Source organism: Pseudorca crassidens, chromosome 2 (assembly GCF_039906515.1).
Source record: "Pseudorca crassidens isolate mPseCra1 chromosome 2, mPseCra1.hap1, whole genome shotgun sequence".
Classification (NCBI taxonomy): Eukaryota; Metazoa; Chordata; class Mammalia; order Artiodactyla; family Delphinidae; genus Pseudorca; species Pseudorca crassidens.
Genome location: NC_090297.1, coordinates 123,472,586 through 123,497,693, shown reverse-complemented (window position 1 = coordinate 123,497,693; position 25,108 = coordinate 123,472,586). Strand labels below are relative to the sequence as shown.

Genomic DNA, 25,108 nt, shown 5'->3' with positions numbered 1-25,108 from the left:
AGAAAGGCAGCCCTGCTAACACCTTGATTTTAGTCGCAGTGAGATCTGTTTTGCACTTCTGACCTCCGGAACTGTAAGATAATAAATTTATGTTATTTCAGCTGCAAAGTTTGTGGTCCTTTGTTGCACTGGCCATAGGAAACTAAAGCAGTCAGCAAGTACTGCTGAGCACCCACTAAGGGCTCTGAGCTCTGGGGATGTAGCGCTAAAGCAGAGAGAGTCCCCACTCTCACTGGAGCTCAGGTTCCAGGGGACAGACAGGCTGTGAACAAATAAGCAAGTGCACCTGTAGTACGTGATTACTGCTAGGTGCCGTGTCAAAGGAGGCCTCCCCGAGGAGAAGCAGAGGGAGGTGACATTGAGTTCAGGATGCTGTGACTGGAGAAGGACAGGGCGAAAAGCACAGCAGGGGCACCCAACCTGGCCAGAGGCATCCAGGAGGGCTTCCAGGAGGAACCACCAACCTGGCCAAGCTTGAAGCGTGGGCAGAGTTGGTCACTCTCCCGCTGAGGGAGCTAGCTGCATGTGAAGGTTGCAAGGCCAGGGGCATCCCAGGGAACTACTAGAAGTCCCGAAGCCTGGTACAGGGTGTGCGGTATGAGGGGCAAGATGAGGCTGCAGAGGAAACAGAGGCCAGAGCAGGCAGGGCCCTCTAAGCTGGGACCCTGTTCTTAGGGCCATGCAAAGTCATTGGAGGGATTTTAGCAAAAGAGTAAAACCACTGGATTTATTTTGATGGTCCCTTTGGCGGCAGTGGGGGTGGGGAGACCAGTTCAGAGGCCACTGCTGTTGTCATGAAAGGTAAAAAAATGAGCAAATTGACAACCCACTGCCTCCTATGGAGTCTTAACCACTGGACTGCCAGGCGAGTCCCTTCTACTGCCTCCTACGGAGGGTGGATCCTGGCCCCCAAAAGTCCTTTCACTGAGTGGAGCCTCCTGTTGGGTCTGGATCTGCCAAGGGAGCTGGGAAGAAGACTGTAGAGGACAACAGGAGGGGACGGGGCAGCTGAGACCCTGAGGAGTGGACAGGGTCAGCCACTTGTGGGGGAAATGGCCACTATGAAAGAAACCCCTGATGATGGGGTGACCAAAAGGGTTTTGATGAACAGGAATCTCTGGTCACTGATTTACAATTGTTAGCTGTGTCGTATCATTATGATCACTTCCTGCAATCTGCAAACCTTCAGTGGAAGTTCTACTGAAAGCAGCAGCTTTTTATTTGTGGGTGCTTTTGAAAGGGGTACTGTGAGACTCAAAAGCGTCTATGGCCCACCACTGGTAAAGGAATGCCTTCAGCAAGAAGAGGTTATTGATTCAACCATTCAGTAGATATTAATGAGCCCTACACATGCCAGGTATTCACAGGGTGTTTAGGTCTACTAGGCTTATAGGAGAATGGAGAACAAGGATTCAGTAGAGGCAGAAAACTGGGACCAAGGGTGACCATGAGCAGATAAGTCCATCTGGGAATTAGTAACTATCTTAAGGATGGCTTAGACATAGGGTCGGAGCCAACACTCTGTAGATCTCTGGAGTCTGTGAGTCTGCAACAAGAGAAGCCACCGCAAGTGAGAAGCCCGAGCACCGCGACGAAGAGCAGCCCCTGCTCGCCGCAACTGGAGAAAGCCCGCGCAGCAACGAAGACCCAACGCAGCCATAAATAAATAAAGAAACTTAGGAGAAGGATTGACTGACCAGGTAGGTGCAGGGAGGGGCCAAGACACTGCCCAGGTTTCTGGCTCTGTCTGCTGGGTGGACAGGGTGCCATCCACAGAGATGGCAAGCCCCGGGGAGAGCATGGCTGGGACGATAGAGGCAAGAGGTGGCAAGAGAAGGGAAAGATGCCCAGAAGGGGTGAGTGAACAGAGCAGAGGGTCCAGGACAGACCCTTGAAAGACCTGCTTGGGATTTCTGGAGTCAGATGAAGCTGGGTTTGAAACTTGGCTCCTGTTACAAGGTGATGGCCGAGTCTGAAGACAGGCAGGGTGAGTGGAGGCTGGGAAGGAGATGGAGACGGTGCTGGGATGAGGAGGCAGAAGCAGCGACCTCGCGGTCCAGGGGGCGCACGCACAGCCATCTTCCTCTTCTCCCTCCTCCCACCAGTGGACGTGCAGGGGGGCAGGATCAAATTCAACCCTGATTCAGTCCCAAATTCAGTCTGGCAGCCTCAGAGCAGTTAGTTTTGGTTTTTTTTTTCTTCTTTTTGTTCTTTTTAGGGGAAAGGGGAAGAGTGTGGAAGAAATGCTTCTGCATAGTTAGCATAGGGGATGCAGAGGGATTCACTCACCTAGGCCAACAAGTGAATCTACAATCTGTTGGCTGTTCAGAGAGAGTCCAGAGACTCCTGTCACGTGCTCTCTTGTGCTGGTTAGTCCTGTAATAAACCTGATTTCACCGCGAGCCCCTCCGACTCCTGGGGTTTGCTGCAGCCAGAGCCCCCCCCCCAAGAATATCCTTCCCTGGGGGCCATTTCTACTTCCCAAGCAGGAGTGATAATGAGTGTGTCCTGAGGTCTGGGACATTTGCCCTTCATGCCACAGCAGAAAGCCCAGGCATACCTTCTAAGATTAGAACAAGTCGCCCAAGGACCAGGGCCTGCCTCCCAGTCAGCTGCAGCCTCTCCTGTTACAGCGGCTGCTCTTTACTCCCTCCCCTCCTCCCTTGCAGTCTGGAGCTGGACTCTTAGCAGGAAGCCCCTTGGGATGCTCTGTGGGTTGGGTCTCCCTGTCAGGGTGTGGTGCTGGGTCCTCTGCTCCTTTTTCTTTTACCATATTTGGATTCATTCATTCATTCATTCTTCCTGTACTCCAGGTCCTGCACGAGGATATAGCTACGAACAAGATGATACAGACTCTTTTCATAATGTAAGTTATAGTCTAGTGAGGGTAACTGTTCAACAACCATCATTATTTTTACCCAGTTTACTGTTTATTCGGGCGATAAATGTTGCAGAGGGAAAGGACTAGGAAAGCAAGTGACAGGGGGACCCGACCCAAAGATGTGCCGTTTAAACTGAGATGTGAAAGATAAGTAGAAGGGTTCCAAGCAAAGTGTGTGTGGTAGGGAAGGGAGCGGGGGTAGCCAAGGGCCTTCCAAGTAGAGTTACACAAAGGCCTGGAAGTGAGAAGAGCAGGAGGGGTTTGAGGAAATAAAAGAAGGCCAATGAATGTGGCCGGGAACTCAGGGAGCTTATCAAATACCCAGGGTTTTGCAAGCTTATTTCTTTCCACTGTTAGCACCATCCCCTAACCCATTACCATATTAAGTGCTCAAATGCTGGTAAATGAATGAATGAATAAATGAATGCTGCCTCAGTAAACCAACACCAATGGGCTGACATTGTGAGGGCTTGATAAACATAGATCAGAGCCTTGAAGTAAAAATGGAAACAAAGTGTCAGCCAGGGTTGGCTCTAGGCATACCAGGCTTGAATAGTTAGTCCAAGGTCACTGGAATATAACTAGAGGGCAAAGAATGAGATCTTCTCTGATGAATCCCATACCTAACAGTCTGAGCCTCCAGACTCCACTTGGAGCTAAGAAATGCATTATAATTTCATAGTCCCATCCCTGGGTATATCTGTTTTCTCTAGTTTTAATAACCCAATCTATCCTAAAACATGACCTATCTAAAAAATACTTTAAATGTGTCTATTTCTTTATCTAGAATGGTTGAATCTTTCTGTTAGCTGCTGACTTTCAGACACATTTCATCAAGGAGGCACGGAGGCACAGGGAGGCATGGGTTCCCTATCAGGGTAGAATGGTGTGGAATGGTGTCTGCCCAGGATCTGAAATCCACATCTCTGGTCTGTTTCTGCAGCTGTTCTCAGACGCCAAAAGCTGTCCTTCCCTACCTTGCTTCCCCCGAAGCTCCAGGCAGGAGCCCATAATCTCCAGTATATCAAAGAGGCCCCATGCAAAGCACAGGACAGGCTCTACCTGCCTTAGAAGCTGACTCACTGGGATGGGGCCAAAAGGTTCCTGAAGCAGTTATACTAATTATCTTTCCCATCTCCTCTTGCCACACCCTCCAAAGGAGAGAGAAGAAAAGAAAACCACCAAGCTGAGTTAAGTTGCTTCACTTGAAAGGTCTACTGGGCTTTATAGAACAAAACAGCTGACTGGGAAGGGTGGGGCGGAGGGTTGACGGTCAGCCTGCAGAGGCTTGTAGATGGCCTGATCTCTCTTTTCCACCTGTCCTTCCCTCTGGCTGCTCCCTTTGGGCCTGGGGCTGATTCACAGTGGGAGTGTCTCCTCCAGGCTCTGACCGGGAGCACTCTAGGGTCAAGAGTCCCACAGGAGTCCAGACCTGATGAGCTGCTCAAGTCCCCTCTGTGCCCAGCATCATTCCCCTACTGGGTGATTCTATCTATACTTACTACCATTGCTCAAATGGCTCTCTTTAGAAACTGGTTTTGAATTAGTAATAGTAGCCTTTTGTCATGTATTTTCTCAACAATAATAAAGCAGCTAATTTACTGTAAGTTTATTGTGCCGGGTACTATGTTAAGATTATCTTTTCCAGTCCTCACAACATCTCTGTGACATGGGTTTCATAATCACTTCCATTTTACTCATGAGAAAACTGATACTCAGAGAGCTCAAGTAAGTGGTCCAGGATTGCACAGCTACTAATGGTAGGTCTAGAATCCACTCTCAGATGGTCTACGAAGGCCTGTGTTCCGAACCCCAATGCTACATGCCTCCAGAAGCCAAAGCATTTGAGAGTTCACATTTTGGGGTTAAAAAGTGCTCATCAAATTCCATAATAATAAAACAAACAACCCAATAAAAAAAGGGCAGAGTATCTGAACAGACACTTCACCAAAGAAGATATATGAATGGCTAATCAGCACATTAATCAATAAACACAAATTAAGACTGCAAAGAGACATCACTACACACCCACAAGAACGGCTAAAATAAAATAAACCGACAATACCAAACGCTGGTGAGCCTGCAGAGCAACTGGAATGCTCATCATGGTTAGAGGAAATGCTAAATGGTATAGGCGCTTGGAAAAATACTTTGGTAGCTTCTCATCAAGTTAAACATAAACACCAACCAAATGATGGCCAAACAATCCCACTCAGGTATTTGCCCAAAAGAAATGAAAACGTGTCTACATAAAGACTTGTATGCAAATTTTAGAGCAGTTTTATTATTACTAGCCCCTATCTAGAAACCCAAATGTCCATCAACTGGTGAGTGGATAAACAAACATACTATGTTACATGCAAATCATAGAATACCACTCAGCAATGAAGAGGAACAAACTAGTGATATGCACATGGCACGGAGGAATCTCAAACGCATTACGCCAAGTGAAAGAAGTCAGACATGAAAGAACTACCAGTATGATTCCATATACATAACATTCTTAAAAAGGCAAAGCTATGATGATGGAAAGCAACTCACTGATTGCCTGGGACCAGGGGTAGGGGCAGAGGACTGACTACAAAAGGTATAAGGGAACTTTTGAGGTGAAAGAAATGTTCTATATCTTGACTGTGATCTATATCTTGTGATGGTGGTGGTTACATAACTATATACAGCTGTCAATACTCATCAAATTGTAGTTTAAAAATAGGTGAATTTTATTGTGTGTAAATTTTATGTCGTAAATGTGATAAACATTTTTTTAAATTAAAAAAATGTGCTCACCATAGTTTAAAAAAGAAAAGGTTGAGGCACACTCCCTCTGCATGAGGTCTCCGTTCATTTGCCCTGGGGGTAGGGGAGCCGGCTTAGTCCCAGGATGCCAGCCCCATGGGCCCCACCGTGTTGGCTGTTGGCAAGAAGGTGCTGTGGCTGCAGGAGGCTGGCAGCCTCTGGCAGCTGCTAGGAGCAGGCCACACCCAGCCATTCCTGTCCAACCCAGGGCAGCCACCAGCACTCAGGAAGCAAGAATGGTGATGAGAGCACAGAATTTGGCGCTTGACAAGCTCAGGTTTGAATCTCATTCTCTAATTTATGGGTTGTGGCATCACAGGCAATTGACTGAACTACTCAGAGTCTCATCTGTAAAATGTGGCTAATACACCCCCGACGGGGTTGTGAAGATGCTAAGAGATAGTGTTTGATAGGACAGTTTGGATCCAAATCCAAATCCTGCCTCTTACTCGATGTGTGATCTTAGGCAAGACTTAACTTCCCTGAGCCTCAGTTTCCCCACTTGTAAAATAAGGCTCATAATAGCAATTGTCTCATATGATTGTTATAAAGCCCAAATGAGATAATTAATGCCTGGTACATAATAAGCTTTGCCTCCCATTTTAGCTATCGTTGTCACCTAAGAGACTGGTCACCACTCAGTAGGTATTAGTTGGAATGTGGGCTCCTTTGCATGCCTTATAGGGATAACAGGCTGTTGCCCGTTGGCCCTGAAGAGTTGCAGGGGGACAGTAGGGGTCTGCTGCCGCCAAGTCATTTCCATTCCCATCCTGTAGAACAAGTCTGCAGACCAGGTGGGTTGGCCTTGCATCTTCATGTCAGAGGAATTTACAAATGGGAATTTTCTGAATCACGCAAAAGGGCAGACTGGCTAATTGGAGTGAGATTCTGGACTCCAGCCACGAGTAGCCTCACTCATAGCAGGGCCGTTCATGTGCTGGGTTTCAGTTGAATGTTTCGGGGAGGTGGGGTGGAGTAATGGGGGCATGACGAGCCATCAAAGGGAAGCCTGCCTCTGGCTTCTTCTGTAGGAGGGGAGAGTCCTGCCTTTCACCCAGGGCCCTGCACCATGAAAGACCATAAAAGGAAAGCCCCATGGCCAGAGCTTGAGGGTGGCTGCTGCTCCTGTAGGGCCAAGCCTAATCAGGCTAGTTTATCAAGTGGAAGCAGGGGCCCTCAGGGGCTACGGTGGGTGAATGGACACAGTAGCTCAACAGGGAACATGCTTGGGTCTGAATGATGCAGGGAGTGGGAATAAGAGGTTATGCCTCTGGGCAGACATGCTTTGTCCTGCACAGTCAGAAGGGAAGATCCCAATGAGTTATTTCAAGAGCTGAGTACCTTGGGGGCGGGGGAGGCCACCGACCCAGCAGTCAGGAGAGCTGTGTGAACTCTCCGCACCTCTCTGCCCTTCCGTCTCCTCAACCGTAAAATGAAGGGCTTGTCAAGGATGCTTTCCAAGGCCCTTTCCGCTGGCTAACTACTTTTTTTACTTTAACATCACTGAGGAAAACAGGGAACGCTTAAGTTACCTTTCTCATGTAGATGAACCGGTGGATGGATACCTGACTAAATTTAGGCAGAATCAGGAAAAACTCTGCAAGGAAGCTCAGGAATTCCCACGGAAATGCATCAATACTACCCCCTGGCCCCCACCACCTTGACACACAGCTCTGCAAAGTAAAGCACCCCATCATCCCTCTTGTATCTGCTTCTTCCAAAGAAGATTCTAAGAATGGGATGCTCTCCTATTCTCAAACCAGGAATCAAATGGCAATGCAGTATAATCCCTTCATTCCCGATTAGCAAACCGGGGTTATTTATTCTCTTAAAAAGAAGAGTTTCAGGAGAGGGAGAGGACAGGGCTCAAACAGCCTAGGCGTTTAAAAGCCATTAAAGAGGAAAGTGGGTGAGAAATTAGTAACAAGGAACAATGGCCACTGAAGAGATACAAAGGCGGAAAGAAGTATAAACTGTAAAGGGGAAAAGTAACTGAGTAGAGAGTTCAGGTTTTTCCCCAGGCATGTTGCTGCCCAGCTGGGGAAAAAAAAACCCTCACTTTGGTTTCCTAGGGAAGTCATACAAAGATGGAATGACTACAGGTTTTGTTTTCTTTCATTCACACCCTTCGGCCTGTTACTTTTTTTACTATCTACTACACCAAGGGCTCAGTGCCTTGGCCAGCTTGAGAGCCTCACGGTTCTGAAGCAGGAACTAGGGGCGGCTCTAAGAATAGAACAGGCCTGCAGGAAAGCATTTGGAGTAGATACAGACAGAGCTTTTCATGAACCCTCTAGGGTGAGTGACTCTCTGGGGCCCCAAGGGAGAGGGGAGGGGTTGCCCTTCTTGCAGGAGGGCTCCCAGGCTCTGAGCAGAAGTTCCTCACAAGAAAGATCCTCCCAGTAGCAAACACAGAAATATACAGGCCCCCAGCGCAAGAAGAAACATGAGTAGAAGGTCTAAGATACAAGTAAACCAACCTCCCCTTGCTCCCCTCTTATCGGCAGTTGTACCGCCCTCCACCACATGCATGAGAAATCTCTTTGGACAATGGCCAATGTGCTCCTCATGTAGATATTTGAGCGGATGACTCACAAGACGGTTTGGTTTTCTTATGGACAGTCCAGCAGTACTTTATCCCATCACTCCAGCACACCCACACTTACACCTCCAGGCCGCCTCCAGGGAGCCCAGGATGGCAGCTGCTGTGGCTCTTCCAGGAGAGATGGCTCCACGCTTACTGGCTTCCAGGCCACTTCACACAGAGAGGATCTGGGATTGCAGAAGGACCTCCTCCACCCCTCCTCCACCCCCACAGAAAGCAGGGAGTAGAAATGGTGCTCATTTCCACCCCAAGGTCAGCATGGTGTTGGTGATGAGATCAGACTGGCCCATGCCGGCCCTTCTGCAATCATCCTGCCATCCAAGCACAGGTTGTTGTGATGCAGTTTGAAGAGGACTCACAGTCCCAGATCTATCTCCTCTGGACTTCATTTTCTCCTGTGTAAAATGGGAACGAGAACTACTATACAGGGTCATTATCATGATGAAGTGAAATGTGCATGGGAAGTCTTACAAGCCAATATTGATTGATTGATTGTTCCTACTTTCCACTGATTTCACTTAATAAGGCCAAGAACTGGCTTACGTTGGCATTAGAACCTTTTTAGTAGTCAAGACCCTAAGCTAAGCAGAGATTTTGGGGGGGTCCATAGTTGCAGGTATTTTAAAGCCAAGTGAGATAGAAGAAGATTCAATATTCCTACAGAGTCTTGGTTAAACATTTTAGTGAAGGCTGGAGAAGGTTCCTGAAACAATCGACCAACACATGTCAGGGAGGGGACAGTTACAGAGAAATTAAGTCATGGTCCGTGTTCTGTTGAAGTTGACAGTCCAGTTGGGGAAATATGAAGCAAAGATCGATTCAATACAAGAGCAAGTTAAGCAGACAGTGGTACAAGAAGTTTTACCCGTGTAGGCATGATTAATGGCCCAAGGAGCAGCACAGGCTGTAAATGTGGCTGCGTCCGAAGACTCAGGAAGGAGAAGTGATGGAGTAAGGATCGGGGGTAAGGCTGGATCAGAAGGTGGTTACATACAGTGCTCCGGAGACAGAATGTTTGATTCACATCCCCACTCTGCTCCTTATGTGACCGAGGGCAGGTAACCAACCTCTGTGAATTTCAGGGGCCTTGTCTGCAAAGTGAGGATAGCAACGTTTGCGTCATAGGCTTGTGTAAGAATCAAAAGAGATGTACAGTATTCAGCAGAGTCTGGCACACAATAAATGCTCACTAAATGCAGGCCATTATTATACACGAAGCCAAGGTATTTGGAATTTATCCTGAAGAAGTAAATCCGGCAAGGAGTTTAAAGGAAAACATTTGTCCTGAATTCCCACTATGCAAACCAGAACTGCAAAGGGGCAGTCAGGCAGCCCCCGCAGTGATGCAGACATCCTTTTGCAGAGAGGGCTGGACATTAAGGGAAGGGCGACCCGGCTCAGATGGCTGGAAAGGACCCTGTGACCCTAGGAGGCCCTGGGGCAGGCACATGGAGAGTTCAGGGACATTCCCCATCTATCCCACCAGAAAGAAGGACAAAATATAGAAGAGAGCTGAGAAGATGGAAGGAAGACGTCTATTTAAGGAGCAAATGGGGGAGAGGTCTGGCAGGGGAGGGAGGAGAAGACAGAGGCTAAAAGCTGGGGATAGAAAAATTCCAGACTGGTATCAGCTATAGGATCTGGCCAGAGAATGGACACGTGGTCTAAGGGGAGCCTGTGATAACAGTTCCCAGCATGCTTTGCTGATTTCCCATGCCTGCCTCCGGGGTTCATGTCATTTTGAAGGCAAACTGAGATTAGTTAGCTGAAACAAAGGATGTAATAGCAGAATATAGGATAGAAGAGTGTTAAAATGAAACATTTCCCTTTTTAACTAAGAAAGAAATCCCAGAGGTTAATTTTATATATATATATATATATATATATATATATATATATACCACACACACACACATATATATATATTTTTTTGCCCCTCTACTATACAAAAGTAAAACTTTTTAATGGCAAAAATACTATAAATGAAGTAAACAGAACACAGTAGAGCTGAAAAATTATTTGTAACACAGATGAAAAGGAGATATCTGTTATACAAAGTGCTTTCACAAAATGACAAGAACAATATATAAGAAAGGATATAAATAAGCATTTCATAGAAAGGCAAATTCAAAAAGCCAATAAACATAAAAAGATGTTCAAACTTACTAGTTGTCAGGCAAATGCAAATTAGATTAACACTGAGATTTCTCTTTATGCTTATCAGGCAGGCAAGGAGAGGGGAAAGAGAAAAAAACAGCCATTGCCGTTTCAGAAACAGGAAAAAGGAACAACCACAGATTGCTGGAGGAAATATGAGTTGTACAGCCTTTTAGGAAAGTTATCTGGGAACATTTATTATATTAGATTACACAAATCTTTCGACTCAACCCCACACTCCTGAGAATCTACTCCACAGACACACAAGCCCCGGTATATAAGGACGTGGAGGCTGACTGCAGCACTGTTTACAGCAGCAAAACTCTGGAAACAAAGTGAATAGCCATGAAAAGGGAAATGTTTTATGGTCCATTCACATAACAAGCTATTATGAAACCATTAAAAAGGATGAATCAGAGCACTCCAAACTTCCATGAAAAACTGTAAAGTGAGAACAGTTAGACGCAGAGAAATGTGTATAATATGATTCCAGTTTTATAAAGCAACACAGTCTACCCCCATATGTGTCTATGTGTACACATACCTATCCATCATATGTGTGTGTATAATGTATATGTAATAATTTATATAGTTAAAGAATATGAAATATCCTACAGAAAGGTATACATATGAGGTTTCTGGAAGCTGAGGTGATAGGGGAGGAGAGATGATTTGGGAGGGGCAAACCCAAAGAAAAACACTGCCTGTAAAAAACCAGCATGGCTGCTATGATCTCAGTCATGTAAAACTGTGTACGTGTATTTTTTTTTTTTTTTTTTTTTTTGCGGTACACAGGCCTCTCACTGTTGTGGCCTCTCCCGTTGCGGAGCACAGGCTCCGGACGCGCAGGCCCAGTGGCCATGGCTCACGGGCCCAGCTGCTCCACAGCATGTGGGATCTTCCAGGACCGGGGCACGAACCCGTGTCCCCTGCATTGGCAGGCGGACTCTCAACAACTGCGCCACCAGGGAAGCCCTGTGTACGTGTATTTGAATGAGTAAATTGGAACTAATTCACAGGGCTGTCCATGATATATTTTCAAGGAAAAGAAAGCAAGTTACCAAGACATAATATGAAAAACATCAAATTAAAAATTTTTTTTAAATACTGAAATGAGAGTTTCAAGCTCTACTCCCCAAATCTTTTGGGAAAGTCTAGTGTGAACAAATAAATACCTGAAAACAACTCTGTAGTGAGTTGTCAGTCTTCTCAAAATATCAAAACAAGGGCTTGAGCGTCTGGGGACAGGACACATATGCCCAGAGGGAAGGAGGAGGTGAAGTGCATAATTCCATAAAGCTATTGTGCCACTAAGTTTATATACATGCACCCTAAAGCTGTTTTCAGGTTTACTAAGATCTAGGGCCACTTACCCCATTTGTAGTAGCTCCCAAAACATTTAAAAATGTTTTCTCTTCGCTATTACAAACCGCTCTCTGCAGTTTGTAATAGCGAAGAGAAATGATCAATGCGAAGCCAAAACGTCCCCTTCCATCTCAGTAGATACGTAGGAAAACCAAGTAACCAGACCAGAGAAAAGTGAAAGAAACAGGGTGATTTCCTTTTGACCCCACACCCTGATTTTCTAAAGATCTTGTACAGCTCAGCATGGACTCATTTACATCCCTGGTGATACACAGTGCCCTCAGGGGGGTTATGTATTTATCACTTTTGGAAAGGAAAAAGAGATCAGGAATCAGTATTGACTGAGGGCTTACTACGTGCAGGGCACATCACTGATGGAGCTCACTGAATTCTCTCAACAGCCCTGAGAAGTAGATATTATTAGATTATTAGTCCTATTTTACAAGTAATCATAGAGATAAAGTCACTTCCTCAGAGTCACATGCTGATGTAGTGGAGCTGGGTTCAAAACCAGGCCACTCTGAGTGCTTAATACGACCCAGCCATCCTCCCTTCTATGAAATCTACTTCTACTCTAGATGTCAACGATGTAACTTCTGAACAGGAGCTGCCATTCTGAGAATGCAGCCTGACAGCTGGGCGCAATGACCTCTTTGGGAGCAGATGGGAAACGGAGACTTTCCCAATGTGTAAGATCCATGCAGATCCTGGGTGTACTCTGCAGCCTGTTTCCACACCCCTCTCCCACATCATCTGGGGTGGGCCTTGCAAACTCCAGTGCTTTCAGAGGCCAGGCAGGAAATGGAAAGCGGGGGTAGGTGACCCTGCTACTCAGCTCCAGCCCACTGCCTGTCTGGGGCACACTGAGCCACTTTTCAAAAGATCATTCAAGGCCCAGCATCACCAGATGATCTGGATTTCCAAGAGATTAAAGTCCAGATTTTTAAGTGCCATGTATTGATTCCGTTTTTAACATCATCTCAGTTACCAAAAAAAAAAAAAAAAAAAAAAAGGGAAAACCTCAGTGAGGGTAGAAAATGTCTGCCTGCAGCATTTGGCCCAGAAAGCTACCAGTTTGCTACTTCCTGATTCAGGGGAAGAATGTTTTTACCCTATTCGATCAGTTTTCCTGGATAATCCCAGGAGGTATCTTTTGGTTTAATATATAAATCTGTTTTTAATTATATGTACACCATTATATCACTGTTCTTAATATTAAATAATATCAAAGGTACTATTACCTCCTCATTGAATTCTAAGGGGGATTAGAATATAGACCTCCAGATGGAAGGAGAAGACTTCAAGTTCTGTTCCTGCCCGCCAGGGCTACTAGACCCCTTAACCATTCTTAGCCTTGGTCTCCTAATCAATAAAATGGATCAGTAATACCCAACTCACAGAACAGCTGCGAAGGTTTTAAAAGACAAGCTGTGTAGTAAAGGTATTCAATAAATATTTGTTCCATTCCTTCTAAAAGACAGGCGTGAGGCTCCATAAATATTGTAAAATAGATCAATTGAGAGAGATTATGTTGCTTTACCAATGGTTTCTTCACTTGATAAAAGGATTTCCCATTGTGGGCTTCTGTCGTGCATGAAAAACATGATGATTTCCCTAAAATTTTAGTTTATGCATAACTTTTTTGGGGGTAAAAATGAACAAGCATTCTGCCCTTTCAATAGCAAAGACATCCTCGTCTGTTCTACGAGGCTGTCATAATTGGTCGGAGATGGGAGAATTGTCCTACGTATGAGAAGTAAAGAGTAATTCTGGACTTCCCTGGCGGTCCACTGGTTAAGACTCCGCGCTGCCAATGCAGGGGGCACAGGTTCGATCCCTGGTTGGGGAAGATCCCGCATGCTGTGTGGCTCGGCCAAAAAAAAAGAGTAATTCTACTGGAGCTACCTGGCACCTCTGTAAGGCCACAGTTGCTAGGGGCTCAACTACCAGAGTAATGCTGGAAACCAAAGACTTCCTTCCTCTCATCCTCTCTCCCCAATAGTGCTGCTTAGGTTGGTCTTCAGAGCAAGCCCTGCCTTGCGCCATAGGTGAACGGTGGAGAACACAGAGCCCATTATGCAGGGGGTCTGTATTCACCTCACCTTGCCCACAGGGGACCTGAGGCGGCACACACAGAGTGGGGAGACATTTTGGAAATCTCAGGAACAAAACTGATTATGTCATGGCTCTGTCCTTTCTGAGAGCAACACCATAGGAAACACCTGTAGAGAGCAGGAAACTAGAGGAATTAAAAATATCTGCCTGATCCCTAAAAAATAAATAAAAGAGGAAAGTAAAATGGTCTCTTTTCTTCACAGGGAAAACAAACAAGGTAATATCTGGTTTGAGCCATTTCCGCTCTGCAAAGCACATCCCTCCTGTGGGCCACCCTCCCCAGGCAGACATAGGCCTGGACCACACGCTTTGACAGCCCAGGACATCCGGATGCCTGAGATGCTTGTCAATGAGGGTCCTGAGTAGGGTCCAAGTCCCCAAGCTTCAGATTTCCTTTGTAGGAGGGAGGGTTTGAGGAAGCTGAGCTCATTTCCTTGGGGAGAGGGGTAGCCTCCATCCAGTTTTGGACACAAAAGGCCCTTGTGCTTTTCCTCCACAGCCTTCCCAATCCCAGGCAGTCAGTTCGCTGGAGCCCTGGAGATCAGGGATGGCAGGCCCATTCGGAAAGGATGTGATTGCTGAGCCTGCAGGACCTGGCTGAGCACAGGAGCGGATTTAAAGGTGGTAGAATTAGGAAACCTCAGATCCTACTCTCTCCCCTGCTTTCTCACAAACAGTAGGTCACCAAGCCTAGTCATCTGTCTTCTAGCTCTGTTTCCAGCCTGGCATCTTCATCTTCGCTGTGGTCACTGCACTTAAGGGCCCCTATCATCTCTCTCTTGACTGTGGGGAGAGATTGTGGTCACCTAACTGGTCTCTTTGCCTCTGATCTTCTTCCTCTTGTCCATTCTCCCCTCTGCTGCCCATACAATCTGTCTAAAATCTGTCTGACCGTCTTTGCTTGGCTTACCTACTATAGAGTACCTCTTAGTATATAGAATGTAAGGCTCCTGTCCATCTTTCCTCCCTAGAAGATAATAATTTTTCTCAATAAGAACAGCCAACACTTACTGAACATTTACCATGTGCCAAATACTATGTTCAGTGCTTTAAAAAGATGCTGATTGGGGCTTCCCTGGTGGCGCAGTGTTTGAGAGTCCGCCTGCCGATGCAGGGGACACGGGTTCGTGCCCCGGTCCGGGAAGATCCCACATGCCGCGGAACGGCTGGGCCCGTGAGCCATGGCTGCTGAGCCTGCGCATCCGGAGCCTGTGCTCCGCAGCGGGAGAGGCTACAACAGTGAGAGGCCCGCGTACCGCAAAAAAAAAAAAAAAAGATGCTGACTGGATCTACCACCAACCAGCCAGGTATTATGATTGTCACAATGTAGATGGAGGGATCAGAGCTTAGAGAGGCTAAATGAGTTGCCCAAGCTGACAAAGCTGTGGTGGACCTGGGATTCCAACCCTGGCAGCCCAACTCCACACCCCACTCTTCCCGCCGTGAACCTCTCTGCAGCCCTCTAAGCACACTATGCATTTCCATGCCTCCATGTCTTTGCATGTGCTGTTGCTCTACCTCAAATGCCTTCATCCTTATTCCTGCCACCTGGGTAGCTCTTCTTCTTCATCCAAGACCCACCTTCTTGCTACGTCCTCCCAAAAGCCTTCATGGACCTCTCCCCTGGGTTGTATCATCACAGCCAGCCATGCAAACCTCTCTCGTAGCACTTCCCTTGCTACATCGAGCTGTCTGTCCCCCTCACCAGAGTATGAGCCCCTTGAAGGCACGTGCCACAGCCTTTATCTCGACTTTCCCCTATTCCTAGCAGAGTGGCTGGCATATAGTACGTGTGCAATAAATATTTATTGGTTTAAAGACACCAGCCATTGTAAAAGATCGAGGCTCTGGCTTCTGGATCAAGTCTCTGGGCCTTGGGATCTCCATCTGTTAGATGAGAGCAGCGGTCTGCTCAGCTCCTCTCCTTTATTTCCCAACGGACCCCAGGTCCTGTATTTTAGAAACTCCCTCCACGGGACTCCAGCATGCATCCAGGGTTGAGAACCACGGCTTTGATCTAAAGAAGACTTAGTGGAGACAAAGCCTGCCAGGGAGAGCCTTGCTAAGTGAAATCACACACGTATTTATGCATGTGAAATCTGTGTAAAATGAACACCAGAAAGCATCAAAGAAGATAAACTTCCAAAGCATGGGGAGAAAATACTGACCCAGAGTTGTCATTTGGGAAGACACAGGACATTGATAGTTAATACTAAAATGCAAAGTAGCTTTAAGGTAGCAGTACACAACTATCAGATTGGCAAAATGTTATAATAATAAAAAGCCAGAGCTACGAGGATTATGGGGAAAACTGTTCCCTTAAAAACCGCTGTTAACATTACACATTGGTTAATTCTGCCCTCTCAAGACAATAATCTGGGACTATGTAACAAGAGCTTGAAAATGCTTTGTTCTATTTTTAGAATATATGCTAAGGAAATAAAGGAAAATGCAGCTTATACAAAATCATCTATAGCATTGCTATTCACATGAGGTGAAAACTTTAAAACCATCTGAACATTACATTTCAGAGAACAGTTGAAGTAAATTATAGACCATAAAGGCAATAAAACACCATGTTCCCATTAAAAATGACACTCAACCTTTCTAACACATGGAGATATGTATGGAACAAAAAGGAAAGAAAAGGGCTGAGAAATTCACAGCGTTTTGTACACAGTGATGAGAGTTACACAAAAACAAACAAATACACTTCGACAAAAACTGGAAGTGAATTTGGAAAGATGGGGGGAAAAAAACGTAATGTCCACCAGCTTTGAAGTTGTTCACAGGTTTTGTCATTAGAAAACGTGTGCCTCCAGCTGGGGCAGCAACTGGTCGGTCCCTCTCTATGGAGGGGCAGGCCTGGCCGCGGTCTGACAACTGCTTGTATCTCTACCTAGGCCTCTTGGCTGAAAATACACTCTAGTATCTGGCCATGGTGAGGTTTCAACTTTAAAGGGGCCTGGTTCCCTTTAAACTCATATCCTCTCCAGACCAGATGATAAGGGGGATATCACTGGCTCCACGAGGAATGGAGACTGAGATTCAGGGGTGGGGAAATCTCCTCCCAGGTCCTGGTAACGGGGCACCACCCTCCTGTGGGAAAAGGCGCTGGTGACCGTCTGGGGGAGAGGAAGCATCTGAGGCCCACCCTCCAGATAAGGGTGGAGATGGGGGCAGAGGGCGGTCCCTCTCGGGACAAGTGGGGGAACGCCGGTCAGAGGCTCAGCCTCCTCTGGCTGGCCCAGTGATATCAGAACAGAGGGGAGCCAGGGAGCTGGTGGGTCAGGGCTGACCATGGGCCCTGACATGCCTGCCCCCTGCCTTGCCTCATCCCTTCCCCTCGTCTTGGCTGGGCAGACCTGGCCCCATAAATGGACTAGTGACTGGGTAGTAAACGCCCCAGCGTAACGAAACTACTCACAGGAGGCTGGGGAAGAGCAGGGAAGTTCGGGGCAGCGAGGCCAGCAGGAGCAAAGCTCCACAAGACAGAGAAGGCCGAAAGCTCGGTCGGAGTCCATCGCATTGCACTCTGTGTTGGCAGGAGAGGTGACATGAGTTTATCTACCCAGAAGGGGGTAACGGAAGCTGTGCCTGGGGTCAGGGGAGATCAGGAGAGTAGGAGAGCCGCGCAGCAACACTGCCAGTGCAGAATGCAGGGTGCCCTGGGGCTCTCTCTCTAGGATGTGGCTGACGGACAGGAGTAGCGGAAGTAGCCAGGCAAGGAGTGAAAGGCCACAGGCGGGGTGTTCAGAGCCCTCTGAGTTCCATTTCTGCCCCTGTGGCTTGGTGATCTCCAGTGCAACTTTTCCATTCTCACCCACAGCCAGAAGTGAGGCTCTGGGTCTGGGGGTGTTGTTATATATCGAGTTGTGTCCCTCAAATTCATATGTTGATGTCCTAACCCCCAGTACCTCAGAAGGAGACTGTATTTGCAGATAGGGTGTTTAAAGAAGTCAATAAGTTAAATGAGGCATTAGGGTGGGCCCTAATCCAATGTGACTGGTGTCCTTGTAAAATGAGGAGATTAGGACTCAGGGAGGGAAGACTCTGTGAAGACACAGGGAGAAGATGCCCATCTTAAACCAAGAGAAGTCCCAAGAAAACAATCCTACTGATACCTTAATCTTGGACTTCTAGCCTCTAGAACGGTGAGAAAATAACTTTCTGGGTTTAAGCCCCCCAGTCCATGGTACTTGTTCTGGCAGCCCTAGCAGACTAATACAGGCATTGCACCTGGCCTGCGGAGGCTGTCTCTGGGGCTGAGCCATGTCCTCCTTGCCCCGTCATGCTATGTATACTCTTTTTTTTTTTTTTTTGCGGTACGCGGGCCTCTCACTGTTGTGGCCTCTCCCTTTGCGGAGCACAGGCTCCGGACGCGCAGGCTCAGCGGCCATGGCTCACAGGCCCAGCTGCTCCGCGGCATGTGGGATCTTCCCGGACCGGGGCACGAATCTGCATCCCCTGCATCAGCAGGCGGGCTCTCAACCACTGCGCCACCAGGGAAGCCCTATGTATATATACTCTTGCTCACAGCATGCTGTCAGGATAAAAGCGCCTTGAATCCTTTTCCCCTACTCTATAAAAACGGCCCAGGGACTTCCCTGGTGGACCAGTGGTTAAGACTCCACCCTTCCAATGCAGGGGGCATGGGTTCCATCCCTGGTCCAGGAACTAAGATGCCGCATGCCGCAAGGCGCGGCCAAAAAAAGAAAATCTGCCTAACTTCACACAAGCAGAGCCATTGGCTGGGATGCAATTACTGGGCCCTCTCCCCTCTGTGCTCTGTTAGTTGGTGCTTTTGCTTCTAAAAGTCAAAACAGTTCACTGGACAGAGGGGGAATCCCTATAGCTCCTGAACTTTGCCCTTGACTGTGGCTGGAACAGAGCTGTTGCATGGAGGCACAGGGCAGTGGTCTCCCTGGTGTGGACTGCAGGTCTTTCCTCAGGACCCAGGCCTCCTGGTGGGCGCCTGGGGTGTCAGGCCAGGGACGGACCCACATGCTAGAGTCAGGAAGTCCTGCCCACCCCACTGGTTGCCTCTTTGTAGCTTCAAACACGGCCTCTGCCTCTGAGCAGTGATCTGGGCAGGGCCCAACCTGGTCTCTCATCTGTAACAGCTGCTCTGAGCTTCAAAGAAAAGCCACAAGAAGAGCAGGAAGCAGAGGCCCAAGGGGAGTGCACGCCCCACAGATCTCTCACCCCTACCCTGCCCCACACGCTCCAGAGCGCCTGCTTCTCTTTGAGGCACCAAGTTATTTCCAGATATTTCCCTCTGTTTTTGAAAACACAGAGGTGACAACACCTTGCATCTGTCCAGTCCTTTATACCTCTTCCAAGTCCTTGGCGATGAACACATTCACTCATAATCCCCCCAATAAGCCAGGCAGGGACAGAATTATCATCCTGGTGAGAGCCCCAAATCTTGGGCCATTGATTCAAGACTGCACAGCAATTTCCACAGCAACGGAATTTGGTCCACAGCCCTGAACTCCTGCACCACCATGCCCGGCCTCTTCCAGCTAGACTGTTAACACTCACCTGGTTCTCCTCCACCACACGCATACACAATGTACCTGCACATGTGCCCAGGAGGCACAGGTGAGCTGCTCTTCATTATAGACACAAGAAACCCAGGCCCACATCTGATGCCCTTTAAATGCTATGGCCACACCTGGGCATCCCCATCAGCGCACAGGCCCCTGGGAACCGTGCTGCCTCTTTTTTTAGTCCTCAGCTAGGGCTTAGGTAGAAAGTTCTCGGCCTGTGAGGAAGGGTCCCCGCTCAATCTCCTCTCTCCGCCTCCGCCCCCAGTCCTTTCCGAAGCCCACCTTGCCTGGTTGTTAGTCCAGGTGACTGAACAGCCCCCTAAAGGTCTCTCTCCAATCCATTCTCTGGGGACGATAGCCACAGTGAACTTTCTAAAGTGTAAATCTGATCACCTAACCCCCGTTCCCCATAGCTTGGGGAATAAAACAAGTGGCAACACAAAGAGGTGGCTTTGGAGAGCTTGAACATTCCCTGTAATCTCAGCAGCCACGCCAAATACATACCCAGTAGTTTAAGTTAAGAAGTGTGCCTGCCCTACAGGTTCAGCTTCAAGGCTAGCCCCGTAAGCACTCCCTGTGCAACAGGACTGTGTCTCCAGAGGCCTCTGTGTGGAAATCCTGGAGCTTCCGAGGTCAAGTTCTAGGGAGTCAAGCATGGCCTACCCACTAAATCCAACTGTACTTCCAATGCCCTCCTCTCTCCTGCCTCTCCCTCCAGCTGCAACATCCTTCTCTTCCCTCTTCAGCTCTCCAGCCCCTCCTCAACCTTCCTCCTTTGGGAAGTCTTTCCTGCCCCCAGGTCATACCCAAATCTGTGTCCTGAGCACAGATTTATCAGCATACTTGACCAAACTCTTATAATCACCTGTTATCCTTCTGATTCCCTTACTAGACCGCAGGCTCTCCAAGGGCAGGATCCCAGTTGTATTCCCTTTTGTGTCCAGAATTCTCAGCAGAGAACCTTACACAGTGGGCACTCCTGAAATCCTTATGAAGTGAGGGAGTGAGTGGGTGACTGCTTCTCCTCCCTAACCCAGACCACTCTTGCCCACCACAGCAAGGGATTTCCTAGGAGCGGGTCGTTGCTTCCTAGAGGCCAGCCCAAGCAGGCTATTCTGCTTCCATCCTTGATGGTGGGTGAGGTTCTGGGTGACCCCAGGCTCACTCTGCCCTGCCCCCATCTCGCTGGTACATAATTTTCCCCTATCATCTGCAGCTGCTCCAGCAGGAAGTCCAGATGGTTGCTTCATTTCCCAGGGTGTCCACACCCCTTTCCTGCCCTCCCCTCCCCCTCCCTGTTGGCAGGATGGGGAACCCACAGGAGTACATTGGGAAGATGGGGCTCTGTGCTGAACCAGCCTCCACAGGGCGCTCTCACCTCACGTTGTCTTCCCGGCACACCTCGCTAAGTCTGCAATTTGTGTACCAGGTACAGTGAGCCTCTGCAGAAGGAAGGCAGCCCAGGGCTAATTTGGCAACATTTACCAAGAACCATATCCTTTGGCCTAATAATTCCACTCCTGGGAATTGCTTCCAAAGAAACTATTCAAGAGAAGAAAAAAAGATACATGTACTGTTTATAGCTATGTTATTTAAAATAAGGAGAAAAGGGAAGCAAATGCCATGTCCCAAAATAGAAAAATGATTAAATGATGTTATATTTGTGTAATAGAATATCATGCAGAAATTTTAAGTGAAAATGTGACTCTGTAGAACAAGGATATTGTCTTGGAAATAGCATTACGTGAAAAGATACAGTACAGAGTTGTATAGACACTTATTATAATTTTGTAAGAATTACATATATGGCTAAAAATAATAAAGACATAGTCATTATATTAAGTAGTATTGTCTTTTTCTCCCAGTTTTTTTTTTTTTTTTTTGATGATAAAGGGGGTAAAATGGAGGATCAGAAGGGAGCAAGAAAAAAAAAATTAGCTGTGTTAGGATGATAATTCTAACAATTTTACCTTAAAATGTTTAACATTAGCTTAATAATAAAGTAATATTTTAAAATTAAAGGGAAACCCCTGAACACCAAGTCCTAGGATTTTCAAAAAAGGATTTTTTTGTTGGTTGTGGTCTTATCATTGTTTTTAAAATAATAACAAGAACATGCCTCATTCAGACCTTCCCAGTGTGTGGCTGTGCATCTATAAATTAATCTGATGTGGGACCCATGACCTGATTGCCACTAAAAGCACTTAAAAGACCTTTGCCTAATGGACAAATAATTCTGTCCCCTCTCCCTCCCTTCTCTGAACCTCGGCTACCACATCCCAGCCTCAGGTGACAGTCTAGAAGTACTGAGGCCCATTCCCTTGAGGCCTCCATTCCCGGAGCTGAGAGAGGGTTAGGGGAAAGGAGATGTGATCACACAGAGAGTCCTGGAGAGGTCATCTGGGCAGGATGAAAAACTTTAAGTCCTACATTTGTGGGATACAGAGATAAAGTCTGAGACTGAACCTTTTTTTTTTTTTTTTTTTTTTTTAAAGAAAAGGGTTAGGTTACGGGAAGCTTGTGGTCAGCGAAAACTCCCAGCCCTCTGCACATAAACTGGTCCTTCACTAACTTTAGTCGTCCTGGTGTTCCTCAGATGTGAGGGATGCCCACAGCACTGTCCTTGGCCTGCTCCTTGCTTTACAGTGGCCTCTCACTGCTCGGGCTGCAGAGACCACTTCTGTGCAAATGACTGCTGAACCCATCTCAGCCCAATGCCCTTCCACGCTCCAGTTCTGAATTTCCAATTCTGAATGTCCCGTCAAGGCCTCAACCGAAATGCAGCCTCTCCGCCACCCAAGCCAGCCCAATCCTTCTCCTTGCTCCCAGACTGAAAATGCAGTCACGCTGATCACTTTCTCTCGAACCCTAACACCCACGGCAGCCTCCCACCAAATGCCAAATAGTGCGAGTCCTTGCCTCAGTTTATTCCACAGTTTCATTGCCTTTCCAATCTCAAGGCCCTCCCTCATTGGTGCTTTAGCCTCTCAACTGGTAGTCCAGCCTCTGGAGTCTCCCACCTACTCATCCTGCACACTGGGGCCAGGTGAACGGGCCTCCAGCGCTCCTTTGATCCCGGAAGCCCCCTTTTCAAAGACCCTCAGTACCCACTGAAGAAAGCCCATGTTATCACACTGTCTTTCTTGTCTGTGCACAGTGTAGTTTTATCCTCTCTCTTCGGCAGTTTCGCTCATGCACACATGTGTGCACACATGCCCACTCGGTCACTGAGGGTACTCATAGCTCCCCACTCCCCCAATTTATCACTTAGCTGCCCACTACTGTTACTTCTTTGCCCTTCACTATAGCCACCTGCTTAGAAACAAACTCCTGGTTTTCAGTGCCCACTGTGAACTCACTCTCTCCCATGAAGCCTTCTCCAGTTGCACCAGCTGAGCACGATCTGTCTCTGAGCAAGACCCCCAGACCTGTGGTCTTGTTACTTACATGATACTTCATACCTGGCATCCTGTATTTATTTGGAGATGCATCGTATCACTTCCCTGCACCGCTACTAAACCTTCTGCTTATTGAGATCCTGTTTTTATATCTGACTCCCTCTGAGGATCCAGACAGCATCTTTCACACAGTGGGCCTGATAAATATATGTGGAATTGACTGAACAAATGAGTGTGTATTTCCAAGCCAGGTCTGGCCTACGCTGGTGCCTGACATTCCAAAGCTAAGCAGAGGGCTTGACGTTCATTCCTGTTTAATTTCGTTATGTTGGTTTTGGCCCCGGCATACCATCCTATATAAATCATTTTGAACTTGAATATGTCATCTATCATATTAACTATCCCAGCTGTGGGTCATCTGGTTTCTTTCTATTTTTCATCCAAGTCATTAACAAAAATGTTTAACAAGCCAGGGCCAACAACAGAGCCCGGTGGCCTGCCCTTGGAGACTTCCCTTGGGAAGGACCTGGGATGCAAAGTGCAATGAAGCTGGGCTTCCCTGGTGGCGCAGTGGTTGAGAATACGCCTGCCAATGCAGGGGACACGGGTTCGAGCCCTGGTCTGGGAAGATCCCACATGCTGCGCAGCAACTAAGCCCTCGTGCACCACAACTACTGAAGCCCATGAGCCTAGAGCCCATGCTCCGCAACAAGAGAAGCCACCGTAATGAGAAGCCTGTGCACCGCAACAAAGAGCCCCCGCTCCCTGCAACTAGAGAAAGCCCATGTGCAACAACAAAGACTCAACGCAGCCAAAAATAAAATAAATAAATTTATTTAAAAAAGAAAAGTGCAGTGAAGCTACGCTAGGAGTTAGGTAGCTCAACCACCTCTGAGTCCATCTTACCAAAACCCCTTACTTGCATTTACTTACTGCAAGTAATTATTTTGGCAGGATGAATTCAGAGCAGGTTGAGCTACCCTGACTATCTGAGAAACCAGAAAACCCTTGCTGGCATATGAAGGCACTTAATTCCTTCAGCACAGCAGGAAGCTCGGGATTGATGTCAAGCTGAGACTGATGTCAGCTGAGAAGGGCTCTGAATGGTTAGCTTCTCAGTCTCCAATCCCTGCAGCTGCCTTTGCAATCACAGAATCCCACCCTGTTCAGCTCCCCAGCAGGGGACTCCCATGCAGGTGTGAAAGGTGAGGACAGGTCAGGGAAGGGGTGACCAATGTAAGCAAGAAGGAGAAAGAGGAAGGGATGCCATACTTCAGTTGGACTGTCTTCTTCCCTTTTCCTACCTCCTCATTTCACCTGCTCTACCAGGGTGAACCACAGAATACACTTGCTGTCTCCCTTTCTTTGAAATGCATTTATTGAGAAAATAATACTCCCTTCTTCTTGCAGGCCCTGGATGCGCTGTGAGCCTGCAGCTGCTGTTCCATGCCTAAGGCTCCCCCAGGGCTGTTTCCTTGGTTCTAGTCTGGACTTATGTGGGTACTGTTCCAGCACTGCCTCCGAGGACCAACCGCATACAGAAGTCCAGAGAGCTCCACCAGCAGAGGTCAGCACGCAGCAGGCACTAACCACCCTTCCACCCAACACTCTCAGGCTGGAGGAGAACTTCAGCCCATCCTGGGTCCCAGTCAAAGCTGCACCGAAAGCAAAAGAGGCCATTCTCTTTTAAATGACTATAAAAACTTTAGTTATTCAACAATCATATCACATCAAATATATGCCAGGCACTGTTCTAAACACTTTACACAAATACAGTTGGCCCTTTGTATCCACAGGTTCTGTATCCTTAGATTCAACCACTGTGAGTCAAAAATATTCAGAAAAAAATGTTCAGAAAGTTCCAAAAAGCAAAACTTGAATTTGCCATGGGTCAGCAACTATTTACACAGCATTTACATTGTATTGGGTATTATAAGTAATCTAGAGATGATTTAAAGTATATGGGAGAATGTGTGTAGGTTATATGTAAACACCATACCATTTTATATAAGGACTTGAGCATCCACAGAATCTGAGGGGGGTGGGGTCCTGGAACCAATCCCCTGTAGATACTGAGGTACATTGGTATTAATTCATTTAAGCCTCACAATTCAATCATGTAGGTACTATGATTATTTCCATTTTTACAGATGGGAAAACCAAGGCACAGAGAGGCCACAAGCTAGTAGCTGGCAAAGTCAGGATTCAAATCCAGCTGTCTGGCTCCTGGATCTGTGCT

The 25,108-nt window shown here is 47.4% G+C and overlaps 1 protein-coding gene and 1 long non-coding RNA gene across 3 annotated transcripts in view; one reads left to right on the top strand and one right to left on the bottom strand.

Moving 5' to 3' along the window:
- Positions 1-25,108, bottom strand: part of RCSD1 (RCSD domain containing 1) — a 68,466-nt gene that overhangs the window by 29,111 nt on the left and 14,247 nt on the right. The window lies entirely within an intron of this gene.
- Positions 2,788-4,488, top strand: LOC137211687 (uncharacterized). The gene is made up of 2 exons (XR_010937178.1): positions 2,788-2,866; positions 3,825-4,488. It is a non-coding gene; the product is annotated as an uncharacterized lncRNA (long non-coding RNA).